The sequence below is a fragment of the Ascaphus truei genome, chromosome 2 (assembly GCF_040206685.1).
Source record: "Ascaphus truei isolate aAscTru1 chromosome 2, aAscTru1.hap1, whole genome shotgun sequence".
NCBI classification, from domain to species: Eukaryota; Metazoa; Chordata; class Amphibia; order Anura; family Ascaphidae; genus Ascaphus; species Ascaphus truei.
Genome location: NC_134484.1, coordinates 97,347,746 through 97,363,476, shown reverse-complemented (window position 1 = coordinate 97,363,476; position 15,731 = coordinate 97,347,746). Strand labels below are relative to the sequence as shown.

The window sequence follows — 15,731 nt, the reverse complement described above, 5'->3', positions numbered from 1 at the left end:
CCTCTCCTACTGATCTCATCTGTCTCCTCCTCTCCTTGCTGTCTCTCTGTTTCCTCCTACTGACCTTGCGGTCTCTCCTCCCCTCTCTTTGCACTTCTGCCCCATGTGCACAAGTTTTCCATTCCATTCACAGATGGGGAGTATGTGCAGCCTCTCTGACTGTCTCTGGGTGAGTGACAGGCTGATCATCCTAACATGGAAGGATGTACAGACATCCTTAGGCATATATATAAAAATAAATATATATTTTTAAATATATATGTAGCCCGGTGCTCTTTTTGGGGTTACCTGTCTCCCCGGTGCCCCGAGTGGTGGTCTCCAGCCCCAGGTCTGTATTTTCCCAGGTCTGTGCTTGGTCTCCGCTGAGTGGGGAGTGTGGAAGCTGTTGTGGGGAGAAGCGGGCGCATTTCGGCGGCTGCCGCTGCAGATGGGCGCCATGTTTGATGCACGCACAGGTAGGAGGTTCGCGCATGCGCAGAGGCAAGTGCGCGCGAGAAAGGGACCCTGCGACCGTTAAGTTTGGTTTAAAAAGTGACACCCTGTGACAGTTAAGTTGAGTTTAGAGAGGGACCCTGGACAGTTAGTGTGTGTGTGTGTATGAGGGACTGCAGGACCTTGTCTGAAGTGCAGTACAGCTTGTCCTATGCAGTGGTAGCAGAGACTGTTGATGGGGCAGCTACAGTAATAGAATAGGGAGCTCGCGCTGGCAGTTTTGAATAAGAGCAGTTAGTATAGCTCAGCTTCAAAGGCTGAGTTAACATGTTGCTAGGCAACCAGTGAGGCTGTGAGATGTTAGTGACAGTTGAGATATTTTTGAATAGAGAGACAGTGAGAGAATTGGAGAGAAAGGGACAAGTCAGGATTTTGAAAATGAACACAATTCAGGGAGTTGGGATCAGGACACAGAGGGGGAAGGTAGGGTCCAGGGAGAGTGTGTCCCTTGGACTAGGCTAGAGAATTTTCCTTTAAGTCCTAGATAGATCCCCTGAGCCACAGTAGTATACAGAAAGGGATATTAGCTGCAGGATGTTGCAGCTGCAGCTTGTGTGTGACCTGGGGCATGTGAAGTAATATGGGTCCTCACTACCAGAGATACGTGTGAGACATGCTGCAGGACATTGCCTATAGGGAAGTGCCTGTCAATTAAGAACAGTATCAGAGACTTATTTAAAGGGGTACAATTTGACAGAAGGCCCCTCCAGAGGCATCGGCCTGAGGAGTCATCCAGGAGAGGAGCCGCAGGTTGTGATGCGGATCCCCGGTGCTGATCCAAGGAGTTCTAATAAGTGTCCTGGTCCGGACTGAGACCAGGAAGGTATCGTTCATGTGCACCACCGGGCCCCACCACCAGGGAAGCGCGCTATCCTCTCACACACACTCTTTGAGTAAGGGACTTACTTGGGACATCACAGGGTTACGTGCTCAGGCACTCAAGTATTCTGTAGGTTCACCCTGGAGGTGTTATGGGTTGGTGTAGGCCTATCAGGCCCGTGTTATGTAAAGGCTATAAGTTAACATGTGTTCAGTAAACATGGTTATAATATAACTGAGCGTGATTATTGTGCATATGAGTTCTGGCGAGGGGCTCCTCCCACTATGCTGGGATCCCTTGTCGGTGGAGGCGCTGCACCGTGAAGATAAGTATATATCCCAGGTTCCCAGTGGCGGAAGCTCAGCCCTCCTGGTTTCCAAACAGGTACAGCACCACACTGATAAGTAGTCAGATATACCTACCCACCCCAATCTCACTAAGGGTGGGGGTAAGAGGGCTATATATATATACTCTAAATTGGTTTCCTTAGATTGTTGATCTGCAGTCACTCAAAGTGAGACTTTTACTAATTTGTCTTTTGTATAAAATGAATACATTTTTAGTTTAATCGGGACGCCTGAAATTCAAGTTGATCAGTAACTAGCTGTTCTACATATTTGATCTTTTTTGGCTAATAATTGTATCAGAATTACTTTAGAAACAAAGAACAAGAGAAAAACAATGGGGATTAGAAGTTTACAGTAGAATTTCAGCTCTACACAATTTATATAAGGTGTGGTTGAGCTCTACACAAAGAGATTTAGGATTGTAAAACTCCTCCAAAGCATTTGGTTACTATGACATTTTAAAACATGGACAAATATTTACATATACCACTCACATTTAAAAATTAATAAAATGCAGCAATCACTTCAATAGTGCGGAATAAGGAGAAAAACAAAATTGTGTGTCTAATGATCAAAGTAAAGAAAAGTGTGTTTTTACATACAGAAAGTTCTATTTCTCTCTCCTCTCATTCTACAGCAGAAAACATTATTTCAGGATTTGGCTTTCTTAGTCTTACGAAACGTTGGCAAAATGTTTAATTCTCTGCAACATTTTTTATGACTTGCATTCTTGGGCAAACATTTTGCATATCTCTCGTTCTGTTATAAAGTCCAAAAATATTTTACAGATCATTAGCCAGAGAAATGTATACAAACTCAGATTTGTTTTTAATGCTACTTATGATTATCACAGGTGCAGTTTACATTACTCTTACTTAACATCTCCAAGAGACACTGCGGAAATCACAAGCTAAACTCAAAGAGCAAAACCAGTGTGAAGCACTACGACAAAGTTCACCAAACAGCCATAGTTGAGGATCCTCCTTATCTTCCTCCTCCTCTTCCTCCTCTGAGGAATCCAGGGTGCTCTGCTCGGTATCCCCTACTCTGTATTATTTCGTATTGACCCTTAATATTGACCCTTAATTTTTAGTGCACTTTATTTTATTTACAGTGCACTTGTTGTTGGTTTCATTTTTATATTTGTTTGGCTGTTTTTTCTTTGTTCTACTTGGCAACAAGTAGAATTGCTGTTCAACTGATTCCGGCCAATCAGTAAAACCAGATCAAAATAGACCTCCTCTGAGGAATCCCTTCTCCTTCCAGTGAGGCTGTGAAACTACTTTCCTGTAGCTGGAGATATGTTAGTGCCATTCCTCTGAGTGGAGCTGAACTTTACCATGGGGAAGCAGCTTCACAGGATAGTGAGTAAGAGTCTCTGTGGTTTTGGGGCTTTGTTTTGCATAACTAGCTTTAAATGCATGCACATCATTGTTCATTTCATCTACAAATATAATCACAGCCATCATTCGTATGGTTAAATAAAAGAATGATAAAGTATATGTTAGTTTGACAGTTCTGTCATACCCTTATTTTCTGCCAAAGGACATTCATTTTAGGCACCGTGGAATAATTAATTTCTATACTTCCTTCCAATTTAATATATTACTGTATGTAGCCCTGTCAATTCCATGTTTAGACTGACTCATCTTAAATGTTATATTATCTTGTTCTGTGTAATATAACCTGTCATATTAATGTGATTTTGTTTATGGTCAGGTTACAGAATAAAAAAAAAATCATAATTAAACAAGTCTGCAAATTAGCAACATTAAAAAATAGAAATATCATCTTTAAGAGTATTCTGTTAATTAAATACAGTATAGATACATCTGTAACGCCCCCACCCTCCCAATCGCAGATAGGGCCCCCTAGGGAAATACTACTCTGGTTACACATGGCTATAGTGTGGTGCACCTGCTGGCTTACAGGACGCCTGAGTCTCCTGCTTGATGGTATTAAGGGGAATGGCATCAGGACTAGCTTATGAGGTAATGCTGAGTTATACTCACTCATGGTACAGCGCCTCCATCTCTTCCAGACCCCCAGCGTAGTAGGGAGGAGTCTCTGAAAGAGAACCTCTATGTGCACCTTCTTCCCAAGTGACTCCACACACAGGACAGAAGTGTTCTTTCTCTTTGGCATCCTTTATTAACAGCAAACCTGGAAAGCCGCCCATCATAGTGGCTGGTCGTTTAGCCACTCATTCTCAGGTTGCCAACCCAAAGGAAGTCCCTGACCATACACTCCCAGTCAAGGGCACTGAAAGCAGGTCTAGCTGTTCCCTTACTCCCTAACGAAGTAAGAGGTATAGTCTTCCACACCACTACCTAAAGGGAGGGCAACAAACACTGCCAGAGCCCTGACAGGTTGCTGGATAGACTCACCTCACTCAGATGGTGAGGCACACACACTAAATTCAGGAAGTTCTGCATATTATATAGCTTCAGTAGGCACCACCCCTGTGTCACTGTTAGTGGACACAGAGCCTGATGTCACTTCCGTCACTAAATAATACACAGCATATGAGGTGAGGGCAAACCCCATGATTACTCCTGGCAACCTGCCCTTTAACAGGGATTATTGCACAGGAGGAGAAAGACATGTAACCCCAAAATTACACAGGGCTACACATCTATATATTTTTGCCACAGATAACAACATATCACAATGTAATTCATATTATCACAGAGCATCCTTTGGATTAAATGGCAGTAATTTTGAAGGATAACACAATTTCTCCAAATATATACCTCTAGAAAGGATAATGAAGCCTGCGATATCTGTGTAATATAAAAGAAGCTGAAGAACAGGCATTCGTGGACCTTGGTGAAGATGTCATTGTATTTGTTCAGAGATGTTAAAACTGTATACTTGTCATGCACAGTGAAGGTTAAGCCCACTGGTTTCCCCTACCCATCAAGATGGTGATCGAGGTACCGTCAAGTTGGCCATCTTATGTAGCCATAATACCTTCCTGCCTCGTTGTTTTTTGCCCCCTATGGAAAAATAGTTTATTCCATGTATGTATTACAGTGTGTATTTTGATAGGCTTCATTACACAATGGCCACACGGTGGCCCCGTAATTCTAACTTAGCAAGGCCAGCACACAATGAATCTTTGGGCTAATCTTCTGTTCAAGGCTAGGTGTGATGCTTTGGAACACTCGGGAATTGGGTAAGGGCGTGGACTCCGGTAAGGGTAGCACATACTCCAAGAGCAGAGGCATTGTTCACCCCCAACAGTGAGATGCTTATGTCGACATGAGGTACGAATCTGAAATTGGGAACTGAGGTCTGGGTCCCAGCCCCGTCGGCTCGATTTCCATTGGTCAATTTGAATTCCCCCCTCTCCTTAAATCCAGCACTGTCCCCACCCACGGCCCTGGTTGGTCCATCTCGGACAAACTCTTGGCTCAGCAAAGACAAGCTCTTTGCTGATTGGTCAGCACCTGTTGCCCATGTTTACAAATGGAGAGCGGGAAATTATGTAAGCTGATGCCGATCAAAGCTCCACAGTTGTTTGTGGTTAGTCTCTGTTTCTAAGGCTGCGGTCCCAGTCACCGCCACAGCGCACGGCTCGGCGTGCGCTGGGCTATCAAGCCCCACCCCCACAGTCCGGCCGGTCCCAGTCCCTACCTTGTCACGCACCTTTCCCCAGCGGTGCGCGACAGGTTTTCAGGGAGGCAGGAGAATTTGAACTTGACATCTGCGACGGGGGCGTGGCCATGCCCCCGCCGGCGGTTCAGCCAATAAGGGCGAACCAGCCGCGGGACATAATGGCCACGCCCCCGCAAACCCACAGCCATGCCCCCTCCCGTCGCAAACCTTCCCTCTCCCCCCAGACCGCAGATCGCGGTGTAGCGCTGTGCACGCACCGCCCCCCCACCGGGTGCATGTGCCACAGTGAAGACTGGGGACTCAGCCTAAGGCTAAGACCCCGGTGCACACGCGGCCGCATTGCTAGCAAGTCACTGCACTGCATTCTGCAGTCTGCAGTTAACTTTTTTCGACGCGGGGGGGCATGGCAAAAATGGGTCAGGTGGGAGTGGCCATTACGTGGGGGGGCGGGGCCATCAGACAACACACAAGCACAGAAAACAAAAGAACAGGGCGCACAACGCACATAGTGAAGTAAAGTTTAAAAAGTGACTTTATGATTAAAAGTAAATAGTTCTGCGTACATCAAAATAAAATAAACAAGCAGTTGGTTAATAGGTTTACCACACCAGGAGACGACCGGAGGCGACACCCTTTACTTGGTCTCAGCAGGTTGTGGGTCAGCAAGCGTCTCGTCTGCTATTCACTCCACACATGTGGAATCCAGAGCTCTCCGTCTCAGGGTGGTAGATGGGTTAATCCCAAGATGAAAGTCCCAGAGCACAAAGCTCAAATCGGCGTGAATCAGCCACAGTCAGTGTCCACACGGCTTGAACGCCACTCGCTTGCCGCTACTCCTCGTGGGGCACCCGGTGATGACGTCACGAATCGACCATCGACTTCTGGGAGGCGCCTCCTGGAACGCACAGCGTGCGGGCCGTGCTAGATGTTCCCAGCAGCGTGGAGTACAGTGCACGTATTAGCAACTATGGAATCAACAAACCTGACTGGCACTCACATACGGGGGAGAATACACAAACAGTGTTCTTAGGCACACAGGGGTGCAGAAAGACGAGCAGAGACACCCTTCCAACGCGTTTCGTAACACTAGGTTACTTCTTCAGGGAAAATACATTGTTTTTGAAGTGAAACTTCCTTAGTGGCACCTCATTCGTGATGGTGCAAAAAAGAATTGTGGAGACAGAAATGAAACGGATGTGACGTCAGTGCTGGCAGTTGAGGCCGGGCTGTGTTCTGGCTCAGCCCGACCCCAACACTGACATCACACCCGCTCCACAAATCAGATGCGGCGGATGCGATAGCCGCCGGCGCCGCTCCTAATCACCCCCCACACCCCCCCCACCCCGAGCCCCACACCCCCCACACACCGTGACATATGCGGCGGCGATAGCCGCCGCTCCTAACGGCCGCTGCCATGCCGCACAGCCTCTCTCCTCCCTACCTCCGCTTTCCTGCGTCCCGCTGACTGAGCGCCGCCGGGGTCGGAGGAGGAGAGGAGCCCAGGGATCATGGAGGGGCAGCCCTCAAAATGTAATTGCCGCCACTCCCTACTGACCTCCCCCGGCCGAGGCATGGAACGGGGGGGGGGGGGTAGAGTGAGCTGCGTTCCCCACAGCACCATCAGAAGGGGATCGCTGCAGCGCTCCCCTCGAAGCCAGCTCCCGCTGACGATGACGCGCTGCCCCCCTTCCCCGCCGACACTGCCTCTGCCCACGCAGCACTTCCAGAGGGGGGGGGGCCTTTATTAAGGTATCTGCCCGGTGCCCGGTGCGGCCGCGTCTCGCCGGGGGGTGGGGTGGGGGGGGGAGGAGAGACTCAGGCAGAGCCGCCGCGGGTCCGCAGCTCTGCCTGTCTGTGAGGGGAGTAGGCGTCTCAGGCAGAGCCGCCGCGGGTCCGCAGCTCTGCCTGTCTGTGAGGGGAGTAAGCGTCTCAGGCAGAGCCACCGCGGGTCCGCAGCTCTGCCTGTCTGTGAGGGGGGGGGGGGGTGTGAGGGGAGGAGGAGAGTCTCAGACAGAGCCGCCGCGGATCCACAGCTCTGCCTGCCTTTGAGGGGGGGGAGTCAGGAGAGAGGGGGCAGGACACAGAAAGAGAGACACACATACAGTGACAGACACACACACACACATACATATATACACACACACACACACTGACTGACACACATACACACACACACTGACTGATACACATACACACACACTGACTGACACACATGCACACACACTGACACATACACACACACTGACTGACACACACACACACACTGACTGACACATACACACACACACTGACTGTGAATAGGTTAGGGGGATGTGTGAGGTGCAGGGGGGCTGCGCATACGTCACACGGTCACACGCATGCACACGGTCACACACACACGCACACGGTCACACACACACGCACATGGTCACGCACACACGCACAATCACACGCACACACACACAGTCACACGCACACACACACAGTCAGTCGCACACACAGTCAGTCGCGCACACAGTCAGTCGCGCACACAGTCAGTCGCGCGCACACGCACTGTCACGTGCACCGTGCACTGTCACGCGCACATGCACTGTCACGCGCACAGTCACACACAGTCACACCGTAACACGCACAGTCACACGCACAGTCACACAGTCACACGCACAGTCACACAGTCACACGCACAGTCACACAGTCACACGCACAGTCACACAGTCACACGCACACACACACAGTCACACGCACACACACAAAGTCACGCACACACACACACACACACGAGGAATTCACGCTTAGTGCAAATACAAGGGATGTGTACGCATGTTCTAAGTCAAATTTATTTGCGTTTTGTCAATGAAATTGTATTTTGATTTTTAAGTAAAACATCACCAACACAAATACAATTTCTGTGACAAAAGTCAAAGAAGTTTCACTTACTATGCGCGTGCACAGCACACACAGCTTTTTTTGTCTAGTTCCAGGGGTGTCGAGCCACCCCCAAGAAAGGCTGCAGACCCACATCTAGTGTCATCCTCCCATTTAAGGTCAATAATATTGTTTTTATTCACTGTGCACTGTTCACAAGTTGTCTTGTACTAGGTATTAGCTGCGCACTATCACCTATCTTTTTACTGTTGACACAAAGCACATCACTGCAGTTAACAGCACTGCACTGCAGCAGCCCCACAGACACATCATAAGCTGCTCTATGCTACAACTATCCATCATAATTAAATAATAAATACATATTAAATATAATAAAATAAATGTAAATATGAAAAATAAATACAACAAATAATCAATAAATAAATATAATTAAAAAAATACAGCTAGAAGCAAACAGCAAACAAAAAACTTTTAAGCAAAATACAGCTGTATTTACAAACACATTTTTTCCCTCTTTTTGTTTCGAAAAATATGTGCTCCCATTGGTTAACACTTCCTGTCTTCAGATTGGCTGCTGGAATCCAATCTGTGATTGGTTCCCTTGCGTACCACGTGACGCGTCACCGCTCCGGATCACCAGAGGCTTGTAGCGCCGACCAGCTGACGCGTCACAGCACGTACTCAGCCACGGCATGAGGAGGCAGCGGGGACCACCAGAGTGCAGGTAAGGGGCTGGTGGGCCGCGTGTGCCGCCGACTGCAGCGGGTCCTCAGCCTCGGTGTCACTGAGATATTCTGATGACAGAGTGTGGACACATCCTTGCTATGCTAACTCCAGCAAGATCCAGCACCTATTGAGCTTAGGAGTCTCCTTTAACACCCTGTTTTGGTGAGTTGAGACTGTATTTATGTATTGTGTTGCTCCTATTGGCTCCAGACAAAATTAACCTAGTTTATTTAACTCCTCCGTTCTGTCTGGTGCTTCAATCCCATTGTAATCACCTGGTCTCCTGTGACACTTATAGTATGTACTTATGATTGAAGAATGCTTGACCTGCAGAGCTAATAATCCTAATCTTTGCTTGTGAGGAAGAACAGTGACATTGTGTATGGTATATTGCCAATTCATTTGTTGGTTCTTGCTTTGCAATGACTACTGTACTTTCAATCTAATCAATGAAATCAAAAATATAGTATTGTTCTGTGATTTACTACTTCAAGAGGCTAGTGATTTAACTACAGTACATGGCTGCCAATTGTCCCATCTAAACAATGGGTCTTATTCAATATGCTGTGAAGCCGCTTCTCCAGGGCAGAGAAGCTATTAAATCCAATTTCCCTGCTATGAAGAAGCAGCTTCTCAGCATGTTGAATTAGGTCCTGTGTCAGGAGAAAAAAGCATGTGAAACATGCAATAATTAATATTTGTGCAAATAAAAGCCTTACCTGGTTTGTATGGTAAATACATTTGGATATGTTTATTTATTGCACTGTTTTAAGCCGTTTCTTCAATGTTTAAATCATGCAAAGGAATTTGTTGTTTTATCTAAAATGATTTTAATGAGGCATTTGTAAAAACATTTTAGATACCCTGCTGCTTTGTATACTCTGTTTTTCAAGCTTGGTTTAAGAGTTTATGTAGACGTTTGCATAACTCTGACAATGCATTTGCCTAGGGAAATAATGGAACAGAGAGGAACATACCTCTCTATGGTTCTGAAGCATGATTTGTGTTTTTCATTTTATTTTCATCGCTTTTGATTCTACTAGAATAAGGAATGCACTGAAAATCCATTGAAGATTAAGATGGTGTGTTACAAATTCTCACATTCTTTCAAGAGTTTAAAGTGTGTGATATAGGAGCCTGCTTATAAGGTATAATTTAATAACTTCCTTTTCTCTGCACTTTTCATGAATAAAGCTCTTTGTTAATATTGTAAATGACAAATTACTTTCAGAGCCAGTGCTCTAATCATGACTTTTCCACAGATTCTACCAATTAATTTTTTTGTCTCAAACCACACAAGAGTAAATGAAAGCTTTTGCAAACCTTGCAAAATTTTTTTTCCAGACACCACTTACTTATACTGATGCAGCGGCCGTTATTTGAACACATCACAAATCCATTTTCGTGTTGACCGCTGTATTCCATTCGGCATTTTTTCGTTTTATCACTATTCATCCCGCGTTCGCGCAATCCGGCACCGGGCAACCGGACACGTTAAAGCTGTTTAATTTAATGGTTTATTGTTTCTTTGGATGCAATTCTTCTCGTATCCGCCATGTGGCAGAGTTAATGAATTATAATTTGGCTGCTATTCTTTGCGTATCCGCCAGGTGGCAGAAATGAATGCAATGAATGAATTGGATTGAATTGGAATGTGTACCAGTACATTGCTTTGCTACTTTGTAAGGATGCAGGTGTTTAAAACAGATACTGGTGTACAAACTTACAGTGGCCCATTGTTAATTGACCTTGTTTTTTCGAAGACGTTATCAAATTAGGCGTTCTTAATAAAAAGCATTAAAATACTCAATGTGTGCATTTTTTTTTAACATTCTGTCCCCGCGCAATTGCTGAGTGGACATTATGGCTACACCACAGACGTATAAAAAACCTGACTGTAGTTATGCGTTTTTAATATTTTCAGCGATTAATGCTGCAGCAGAAAAGATGCGACTGTATCTGAAATATATGAATATTTTATATCGAACTACGATTTTTACACGTTTTCATCTGACGTTCATGGGTGGAAGCGTGCGATAAGAAGAACCTTACGTAGCGATCATTGTTTTTTTCGTATTGCCCCTCCTGCTGGAGAGATATGCGGGTATTGGGGTGTCATACCAGAATTTCACAGTATGTTTGATCATGGCACTCTCAAAAGAAGAAAAGTGGGGTTTAACCCATACAAGATTAGTCAATCCCAATCCAGCAATGTGCCGGCAACAACACCACCGGCACCGGTGTACGGTCCGACCGTCAGTGATAACCTTGTGAACGGCAATCCTTTGTACCTGTCCCAGCCAGAATATCTGGAAAATTTCCAGCCTGAGCATGATTTCGCGTACGAACAAGCTTGCATGTACCAGTACCAAAATGTTTTCCAGCATCATCAGCTGTCAACTACAAGTGTAGCAGGCCAGCTGATACCTGTCAACTATAATGCAGACATGAGGAGTCACAGTGAGTCATCACCACCCGTTTGACAAAGCTTATAAGGCTTATAAAGAAGGTACTATATACAGTAATGTACTACACTATATTACACTGTACTACAGTATAATGTACTGTACATGATAGTCTTAAGTTTTTAGCTGCTAGTACTACTGTACTTATGTGCATCAATACAATACAGTACTTTACTGTATGCGAGTTGAGGGGATGTTTCTCTGTTGAGTGCACTTTGAAGAATGATTTGATTGGCCGCTGAAGTATGTGACGCTGCTGCAGCTAGCTTACAAATGTAGGAAGAGGGTGGGGCTCAAGAGTCAGAGTCAATCAGAAGTTTGTTCTCATCGTCCACAACGGTTGAACGGCTGCTTTAATTCCCAATGAAGCGACTTGACGCATGCGCAATACCAATAATAATAGCATATTTTTTTGTTTTTTCCCAGAAACGAAGCTTTGACATCCAGCGCAAAAAGAAAAAAGAAGGGATTTGGATGGACCTCTAATATCGCTTATTTTAAAAGTTGCTTTCGCATTGTTTGCCAAGTGGGCAAACATTTAATCACACATTTTTATCTATCTATAGAACAATTGTGAGCTTTATAGAAAACCTTATACTGTACAGTACTGTAGTATGCTGCTGTTTTTATATTAAATTATTTTACATTGTACAGTACTGTCATCACCACTACTGTTTTACAGTACGTTGCATTGCACAACTTTTCCTATAAACACCAAAAAACAGTTGCTGTGGTCTTTCTCTTCGTTATGGCATTGCGAGATGAGGGGGAGAGAGGGGGCTGCAGCTCTGAAAATACGGTTGAAAGAAACAAGTACTGGTAATTACTGGTAAATTACCAGTAATTACTGGTAAAAAAGATTAAACAATAACAACATTTCAAAAGATTTGTAAAAAAAACCCCCATTTTTTTCCCCCAACAGGATTTCAAAAAATGTACTGTACTGGAACACTGAGAGAGGGTGAAAGAGGGGGGTTTGTGTAAGATACAGGCTTGTTTGTACTTCTAAAAATGATTAAACACATTAAACAATAAAACAATGCTACTGTAATATTTTTTTTTTGGGGATGAAAAACTTTTGCACTACTGTAGAGTTTGGGAAAAGTTTTTAGCAAGAGGGATGCCACTCCAAGCACCAGCCCTTGTATGCCTCAACAGGCCATTTACAGTGTCTCTCACTGCTCTCGTAAGGGTAGGGGTAACACGGAACGCTCCAATTCATTCAAAATTGTCTTTCTTAAATTTGCTGGCAGAGCCCTCTTTCTTTTATTTCCTTCATAATCTACACTGTGGGTCCAACCGCTGTAAATCTCAAAACTGACGTGGTGTTTAAATATTGCCAGGGCAAATTACTGGGCTACACCAGGAGATCCAGTCTTGTATTTCTCCCTGTCTTGCTGGGTCAGGTCGGTCAAGATGATGTCCGGCATCACTCGAAGCCTGGGTGGTGCTGGGGTACTTCTGGCAGCGGGCGAGGGTAGGCGGTGTGGGTGAATGCTTTCCTCCTGGTGTGGCCTTACCGGGGTTGTCACCTTGTCCTCAAAGGCATACTCGTACACGTATTCTGATGGATGGGGTGAGCGTGGGATGCTTGGTGGTGAGGGAAGCGTGAAGGTCACGTCATTCTGGCCACCCTCCTGCTCCTGCGTCGGACGTGCAGGGACAGGGACAGGAACTCGAGAATACATCTCCACAATCTTCATTTCCATCTTCTCCATCTTCCTTGCCATCTTCTCCATGTTGCTTTCCATTTTCTCCATGCGTATATCCATACTCAACATGGTCTCCAAAATAAGATCAACCTTTTGGTCCGTACTGTAGACCTCTGCGTAGGTGGGTGGTGGAGAAGGCGACCAGGGGGTTGCCAGGAGGAGAGCATCCTCAAAGATGGTTTGTGGAGCAGATGAGCCGGGGGTTGACAGGAGAGCAGCAGCGTAGTGAATGGGTTGTGGAGCAGGTCGGCCGGGGGTTGCCAGGAGGAGAGCATCCTCAAAGATGGTTTGTGGAGCAGATGAGTCGGGGGGTGACAGGAGAGCAGCAGCGTCGGGGATGGGTTGTGGAGCAGGTGAGCCAGGGGGTGCAAGGAGAGCAGCAGCATCGGGGATGGGTTGTGGAGCAGGTGAGCTGGGGGGTGCAAGGAGAGAATCAGGATTCCACTTGATTTGCACAGTGCTAAGTGCGCCGATCTTCTTCCTTACAAAATAAGGCCCAGGGGTCTTAACCTTGGGAGCCTTCGGAACATTTTCTTTATTCTGCTTTGGTTTTCGTTTAGGTTTTGGCCGGGAAACAGCTTCCGCCTTTTGCTTGACCGGCACGGATGCAGCAAGCTGGTTCCTGCGTCCGTAGAATCAGAGGCGATCCATGGAAACAGAAGGACGAATATACAATGCAGTATCTGGACAATAGCAAGTTTAGATAGAGATCAGTGTGTGAGAGTCTATGCAATTTGTCTCACCTTTTATGTAATTTTTTTCGCGGGCATGGACACGGGATGCAGGTGTTAAAAGTGGGCGGACTGTGTACTAATCCTGTCGAGTGACGTTGAGGCACATTAAATTAAAGTATAAATACACCATCCATTTTGTGTATTCAATGCACATTCAATACACATTGAATTCACATCGAATTGCTCTGTGTGTGCTTGCAATTTTTTTCTATCAGCAGCGATGCCAAAGAAAAGGATTTCAAAAGATCTCAGCTTGAGAATAAAGGATATGTACCAGAATGGACACCGCATTTTACAGATCCAACGCTGGTTAGTTGCTTCAGGCTTCAGTTTAGCAAAAATCACTGTTAGTTATCATGCGCATGGGAAGGCCAAAAACGTCCAAAGAAAGCCAACTGTCACTACTGAGTAAGTACTTACTGTATTGTCCTCCATAACTCTACCAACGTCTTGTACTGAACTGTACAGTACTAGTATGCCTGTGTTCAATATTTTATTAATCTTTACAGTACCTTTCGACTGTACAGTATAAAATTTTTGCCATTCTTACAACTAGTCACTAGCTTTTTATGTCAACTCTACAGTAATATACTGTACTGTCTTCTGTACTTTAGGAGGTGGTGTGATAGTGTAATCATTTCAAAAGATTCTGTTTTCTTTGAACTAATAATCCTGCAGTTTGAGGGGCTATTTATTTAATATATTCATACTGTATACTGTAGCGCCCAAAGTGTACTCACAGTACAATAAGTGCAGCAGCAACATCAGACAATAAGAAATCTGTGCGCTATTGGGATGCTTAATTTGCCTACTGTAACAAATTGTTCTTGTTTTCTTTACACATTAGGGCGAACACTCTTCTGGTGGACCAAATGAGTAATGCGAATGATGAGACGTGTGCCACAAGGGTAAAGAATGCACTAGAGGCTACTCACAAAATAAAAGCATCAGAGACCAGTATCAGGTTGAAGAGACAGAAATTGGGATGGAAATATGGGCGTTTTAAGTAAGTACAGTATACAGTACGTCACCCATGCCCTCTTTGTTTATGTTACGCTCCCTCCTAATACAGTATCATACTGTACTGTATGTCCAGCATTTTGTGGCTCTAACATTTTTCCTTGTCATTACAGAGCGTATCCTATGATAAGGGAAGCCAACAAAATAAAAAGAGTGGACCAGGCACGGGCATGAATTGAAAGTGGCGAAACTTTCAATGATGTCATCTTTACAGACGAGACAACTGTAGCGCTTGAGAGGTTTGCCCGTTTTGGATTCTACAAAAATGACACCTATCTCTGAAGCTGCGTCCCAAGCACACAGTGAAGATGCATGTGTGGGGTGCCATCTCTAGACAAGGACCAGGATGCATCATTATCTTTGAGGGTAAAATAATGCACAAATACAGAAGCTGTGGCCTTACGCACTGGACAGCTGTACTGTATTCAGTATTTTGTACCCTAATGTTACATTTTTTTTCTTGTTTCCAGGAATCATGAATAAAGCGTTCTTCCAAGATCACATAATTACACATATTGTTGAATACATAAAGAATGATTTCCCATCTGGTCACCGGTTCTTCCAGGACAATGATCCGAAACACACAGCGTCGACGGCTCACATTCTTGCCAGCGGTATCAACTGGGTTAAGACGCCAGCGGAGTAAGTTGGGTAACCTTTTCTCATTGTTTTACATAGTTTACTGTAACCTTACGTAATTCACCTTTTTTCTCCCCTCCTACTGTATTACAGATCACCAGATTTTAATCCCATCGAAATGGTATGGCATGAGTTGAAGGATTATATCAGAAAACTGTGGAAACCGTCCAAAAAGGAAGAATTGGAAAAGGGGATACTGAATTTCTGGAACAATATACTCACCGTAGCCAGATGTAATAAATATATTGATCATATTGCGACTGTGTTGCCTATTGTTATACAACGTAATG

General features: G+C 45.1%; 2 long non-coding RNA genes across 3 annotated transcripts in view; one reads left to right on the top strand and one right to left on the bottom strand.

Moving 5' to 3' along the window:
• LOC142483612 (uncharacterized) overlaps positions 1 to 794 on the bottom strand; it is a 37,519-nt gene extending 36,725 nt beyond the window's left edge. Inside the window, exon 1 of one of the 2 annotated variants that reach the window (XR_012797403.1) lies at positions 289 to 794. This is a non-coding gene — a long non-coding RNA (uncharacterized LOC142483612). The remainder of the gene's footprint in view (positions 1 to 288) is intronic. The other variant, XR_012797401.1, reaches the window with a different exon arrangement.
• Positions 795 to 836: 42 nt separating this feature from the next.
• The window catches only part of LOC142483598 (uncharacterized), a 64,812-nt gene continuing 49,917 nt past the window's right edge, over positions 837 to 15,731 (top strand). The window contains exon 1 of the long non-coding RNA XR_012797398.1: positions 837 to 1,315. This is a non-coding gene — a long non-coding RNA (uncharacterized LOC142483598). The remainder of the gene's footprint in view (positions 1,316 to 15,731) is intronic.